The sequence below is a fragment of the Pseudorca crassidens genome, chromosome 18 (genome assembly GCF_039906515.1).
Source record: "Pseudorca crassidens isolate mPseCra1 chromosome 18, mPseCra1.hap1, whole genome shotgun sequence".
NCBI lineage: Eukaryota > Metazoa > Chordata > Mammalia > Artiodactyla > Delphinidae > Pseudorca > Pseudorca crassidens.
Window position 1 is genome coordinate 77,782,890 of NC_090313.1, and position 6,117 is coordinate 77,789,006.

Consider the following 6,117-nt stretch of genomic DNA (forward strand, 5'->3'; position numbering starts at 1 on the left):
TTGCTCTAAATAATGACTGTGTGATTGTTTTGCTGACACAAAGCACTGTGGACTTCTGTTTACCAATTATCAGTAAAATCTGATTGGCCAATTTTGAAAGTACTGCTGCATACAATTGAAGTATGAAGTTTTTTTCCTCTGCAAGGGGTATTTCTCTAATTCTGTAGCCCAAGCAAAATCTGTCTCATTGTGTGGTAGTTTTACCTTTCACTTGCTTCACATTTAAAATCCTGAGCTAAGTATTAAGTTACTACTTGTACTTTCACCGTTTACCTCTGTTGCCTCTTTCCCATTTGCAATTACACGCTTCCGTCTTTTACGTTTGGGGGAAAACAAAACAGACCTTGACTTTGATTCGCTTTCTTGCATCCCGACATAGTCCAGCTTCTGGAAGGAGTGGCGTGTGTTTGTTGTCTGTACTTTCTCATCATCTGTTATCACAGCACATGGACTTTTGCTTCTACGTCATTCCAATAAAATTGCCTCACTGAGGTCACCAGTTAATGACTTTTTAAAAATTATAAAATCTAGTGGAATGTTCTGTTCCTTTTACCTGATTTCCCTGCAGCTTTGGTATTATTGGTCACTCCCTCTTTGAACTCCCTGGCTTTGATGATACCACTCTCTCGGTGTCCTTATACTTCTTTGCCTGCTTCTGAGAATTATTTGTGAATTCCCGTTCCTCAGCTTACCCCCTAAATGGGATTAGTTCAGGAACTCCTTGCTCAGCTCTCATTTTGTTCCTTACTTTCTTCGAGTATACTCATTCACCCCCAGGCATCCACTGTCACGCATATGTAATGGTCTCCATACCTTCGGTTATCACCCCAGTCTCAAGAGGGGCAGTGTAGTGCAGTGTAGTGGTTACAAGCCTGGGCTCTGTGGCCGCACAAATCTGGGCTCAGAGTCAACTCCTCCATCGTGTGACTTTGAACAAATTACCCGACCTGTCTGAGCCTCTCTTTCCTCATCAGTATCATGGCAGTACAGGAACATCCTTCCATTAAGAGTATATCAGGGAGATCAGCTTGGTGCTTTGTGACCACCTAGAGGGGTGGGATAGGGAGGGTGGGAGGGAGGGAGACGCAAGAGGGAGGAGATATAGGGATATATGTATATGTATAACTGATTCACTTTGTTATAAAGCAGAAACGAACACACCATTGTAAAGCAATTATACTCCAATAAAGATGTAAAAAAAAGAGTATATCTGGGGCCCTCAAGATTCAATTACATGAAATGCAAGATTGCTTTCTTACAAGTGGAATGAAATGAGAAAGAGGGTTGAGTGGAGGATGGCAGGCAGTCACAACTTACCAACTGAATTTTATCCAGTTTGCATTATCGCAGCAGGGCAGCTTATTGATAACCTCAATTGTAATGTTTTAGTCGTGGTAGGCGTTTCTCTGAAGATCAGATGATGTGTACAGAACGTGTACAGTTTAACACGCTACCTGCTCATAAGAAATGGTGATGAGGTGGCAGCTGCTATCATTCTGCCCCTGGAGTTCCTTAGGAGTCTCAAGGTCGGCATTCTCCCAGCTGGGGTCCTCATCCTCTCTCTGCGTCTGTCTCTCCTTTTGCCTGGTCCTTCCTCTTGAGAAAGGCACCCGTTACCATGCCCAGGAATGAACCCCTCGCTCGCCATCCTTGTTCTCCAGTCTCCGGGGTCTGGGGATTGCATTTTCTCTGGCTGTGCTGCAGGCCCTCTGTCTCGGGGACACGCCGTCACTGTGCCCACACCCCTCGTCTCATCACCGCCTGCCCCGCTCGCAGGTTTCGAGCAGATCCTGACGCGGGACAGGCGCGGTCTTGTTCGTGTGGCCTGCGGGGCATCCCGTGGTTGGCCCCTCGGTATCCCTCTTCTGTTCTTGTCACCACAGGCGCTTGCAGGTGCACAAACTTGAGTTCCCTGCACCCTGTGAGACCAGAACCCTGTGAGATTTGTCACCGCCGTGCAGCATAGCGCCCACTTCAAGGTGGGTGCTTGGTAAATTTTTTTTTACCTGAATTAAGGTTTTCTCATACCTGTGTTTTGCACACGGTGTTCCTTTTGCTTAGACTACTGGCTCCCTCCTCCGCTTGGCCCTGTGACTTTCCTTCACCTTCTAACCCTCAGCCCATGCGCCTCCTCCAAGCGGCTCCCTTTCCCACTCTCGCGTCTCCGGCCCTGCCCGGCACCGCAGGCCTGAGGGGCCGTCTCTGGTTCACGCCCGGACCCCGTCGCAGTCCATGTGCTCCCCTTTGCCTGGTCACAGGCACGTTTTCACTGTGCCAGACTACGAATCCTTGAGAGCAGGGGCCGTCTGTTACTTCTTTTGTACTCCCAGTGCCTGGGTGACAAGCTAACGCTAAGCCCCCGCGGCTGGGCCAGGTGGGATGGTGTTGCACTGACAAGGACGAAAAGGCAGACCCCCCACTGTGCCTGTGAGTCAGGCTTTCTTGTGTCTTCAGTATCTCCTTTGCTCTCCACAATCCTGAGATAATCGTCACCCTCCTTTGAGGGCTGGGGACGTCGAAGCCGAAAGAATTTGAAGGATTTACGTGACCTGCTAGAGCTGCAGAGTTGGAACGATGATTCTGTTTTGTTTTGTTTTTCCTATTACAGATCGAGATTATTTCTGTGTTAGGCTACCTGAGCAAATGGGTGACAGTCAGAAGTTAGAGGAGCCGGTCAATGGGTTTTGAAGGAAATAAATAGAAAAAAAGTTGAGTCAGACAAATGGTAGGAATGCCTAATAGTTTGGTTTTAGTTCGTATTGAAATACATCTTTAAATCTTAAATGTACATTCTGCTACGTTTGGAGTTTTGTTTATGGCTTTTCTTTTACATAATGATGTGTAAGATTCTGCAAACTGTTATCTTAAGATACAGAACAATTCCTGTAGCCGTCACGTGAGAATTGTGACAATCTGGCCTTTTCTAAGAACGGATTTAATTGTATTCTAGCACAGCAACTTCTCTGGGGATACTCAGGTATGATGACTAAACGTGTTCATTTGTAGCCTGATGTTTTTGTTCATTTGATTCTTTGAATCCTGGTTTTTCGCTTACCTAAGTAGCTAGAAGTTATATCAGTATTTTTTTTCTGGTGGTAATTATTAAAGGAGAGAGGAAACTATACTAGTGGAGTATATAGGTGGTTGTGACACATACCACAATAAAACCATATTCAAATGACTTGGAAACATTCATTTCATCGGACATTTAGTCTCAAATGAAAGAATTATCTTGAAATTGGTATTTTAAGCTGTGGTATTTAATGGGAAAGTGTGAGAGTGCACACACCTATTATATGATGCACGTAAATATTGAGATTAAAAATGTCAGAGGGGATCCGTTCTGGGATCTGTGCCGATGAAGTGAGAGGCCCTGCGTGGACTGGCCACCGAGGAGCGTGGTCCAGTGTGCCTAGTGCCCCCGGGGAACAAGCAAAGGTAGAGTGGCTGCCAGCTCCCATTAGGGACGGCCGCTGACTGTTCGCACAATGCTGAGTGTCAGTTATTGACTGTCTTTTTTTTTTAATAACAAGTTTTGACTCAACTTGTATTATTTCCCCCCAGTTCATGTTTCACTTGGAAGATCAGAGGATGTAAGATTTGCTTTACAGAAATTGTTTTTCTAGTAAACATTATTTTTTGAGTCAGTCTCTTCCTTGAAGCTGAAATAAATTTAGAAACCAAGTCATTGTTATAGTGGTAATTCATATAAATATTAACTTTGGTTTCTAGCTTGTGTTAAAAGCAGCTGATCATCCACACCTGCTATGACTATATACTCTTATATTTTTAAGGTGTGAGCAAAGAGGAAGACAGGATCTTGATGTCAGCGGGCTGCACAGTTAGCACCTGCCCTGGGGACTCTGGGTTGTGTCAGCCATCTCCCCACTGTTGTCCGTCTCCTATTAGGGATGGAAACTAGGAAGCCGAAGCAGTGTCAGTGATGACTTCTGGAGAGAAGTTGGTCACGAGTGCTGTTCTGAATGACGCTCGTGCCTTCTGAGGTAGAATGAGGTTTCCGCTGGCCCCCTTGGGGTGTTAGGTGCTGCCGCCAGGCTTGCAGAGAGCCCGAGGGAGTGCTGAGCCTGCCGGCGGGCTGTCCTCGCCTTCCCTGTGTGCTCATTTTCTTTCCCTTTTTTCCTTTTCCTTTGAAGGTCTGCCTGACTGATGGCATACCATTTAATTGGCCCCTCACCTTATTTTGAAGTAGACTGTAATATCCTATTTCCATTCATGATGAAAACCTTTCTCAAAGTTAGGACTGAACATAAACACATAAATAAACAAAAAACGTAGTGCAGTCCTTGAATAGTGATTCAGCATGTCGATGTGATTATCTTGAACCGATCTATAGGAAAGCACAAACTACCTTGAGAAGAGATATTTCTAAACAGACACATCTGTTGAGAGTTTAGATAAGCACTTTCTGTCTCCAGGGACACCTAACAGTACTACTTAACCTCTTTTGACAGTGCTGATGATTTTAAAGGCTAGGCCACAGAAACACAAGTCATTTATTAAAACACTGTGAAATTATTTTACTGATACTGTTGGAGATGCTTTACAATTTCAGTGACTTTCTAATCCAGGGCAGGGAGACTTCTTTCTGTGTTAACATTTATATTTTAGGGTAAAAGCTAAAGGCTTAAATACGAAATAAACAGAAATCGGGACTTCAGATTGAATTGACTTTTGTACTTAGAATTGTGTCCTACTACATTTTCTCTCTCCTTTGTTCTCCCTGCTGTTTTTTCATTTGAGCATGCCTGGTGTTAATCGCATGTTACGTGTGGTGTGCGGGCTTTATTGGCATTTTATGTATACACTGATATTAGATAACTTTCCTGAAGGTAGGCATGTTTTATAAGTTCCAAAGTTCACGCAAGGATATTGGATAGGATTACCTACAAAATGCATGTCATGTGCCAGTTACTAACGTAGGGCACAGTGTGGTGCATATTTGATTTTTTTGTTGAGTGTTCTGATTTTTAATTTCTAACCCTTTTTTGTATCTTTGGTATTGTATCCTTGCCTTACTTGTGATTTGGAAATTCTATTATAGTTAATGCAATTCAGTAAGCATGTTTTAGAATATTAAACAAATTAATTAAAACAATTATATCTTAATGGGACTCACAGACCGAGAAGGCTATGCTAGTCAGACTATTGACAAGATTTTATGACTTCTTAAATATTACTACTTGACTTACCCTAAGTCACACAATGTAGAAACTGATAATAATCAGAATGTGGGTATTGATGTCTTCAAAAGTTGCAAAAGTATGCCCTTGCTTAAACTTCTATGGCAGTAATTTTAAATGTCTTATTGTAACATGAAAGATAATTTTCTTGGTAGAAAGTAAGGTCATCTTCCTGATGTGTGAGTCTGTGGAACAAGGGTGTCCTTCCTTGGTTAACAAATGCTGATACAGAAAAATTTCAAGGGGCTTGAGGTGTGCCCCCTTTTATAACTTGCCAAAATTAGTCTTTTAAGAGTCTAGAAATTACGTGTACCTAGGGAGAAAATGGAATATTAGTTTTCCATAAGATTGAATTTGAGATGCTTTTTATTTCTCTATATGGGCAAATAACATACCTATAGGTACCTAGTGTTATTTTAAAATTTTATTACTTCTGGTATTGCAGATAAAATACTCTGAAACACAACATGCACTTAGAAATAAAATGTTATTTTCTAGACCACTGATTAAAAGTCAGCAAAAATCTTTTTTTCCCCAGAGAAAACCTTATTAGTCTCCTAGTTTATAAAACATCTGGGAGTGGAGCTGCCTTGTTGGGGGTAACCCTGCCTTCACAGCAGGGCCCGCTTCCCCTGTTGCTTGTCCCTGAAGCACTTCTGCAAAGCCCAGATCCCAGAAGAACACACTTTACTTTGTGCTAAGTACCAAGTAAGCGCTGCCTCGGAGGGTTGTGACTGTGCTCCGTACCCGGACACATGCACAGAGCAGTCTTAGAGCTAGAACCTCAGCCTCATCCTTTCTCCAGATGAGAGACTTCCAGTCCCAGAGAGGCTGTGGTGGAGAGGAAACTGGTGGAGAGGAAACTCCAGTGTCCTGGCGGCCTCAGCTCCTGGCAGCCTTGGTCAGCTGGGACAGG

The 6,117-nt window shown here is 43.4% G+C and overlaps 1 protein-coding gene across 2 annotated transcripts in view; it reads left to right on the plus strand.

Moving 5' to 3' along the window:
- Positions 1-6,117, plus strand: part of SACS (sacsin molecular chaperone) — a 76,536-nt gene that overhangs the window by 57,084 nt on the left and 13,335 nt on the right. The gene's annotated exons all lie outside the window — the stretch shown is intronic.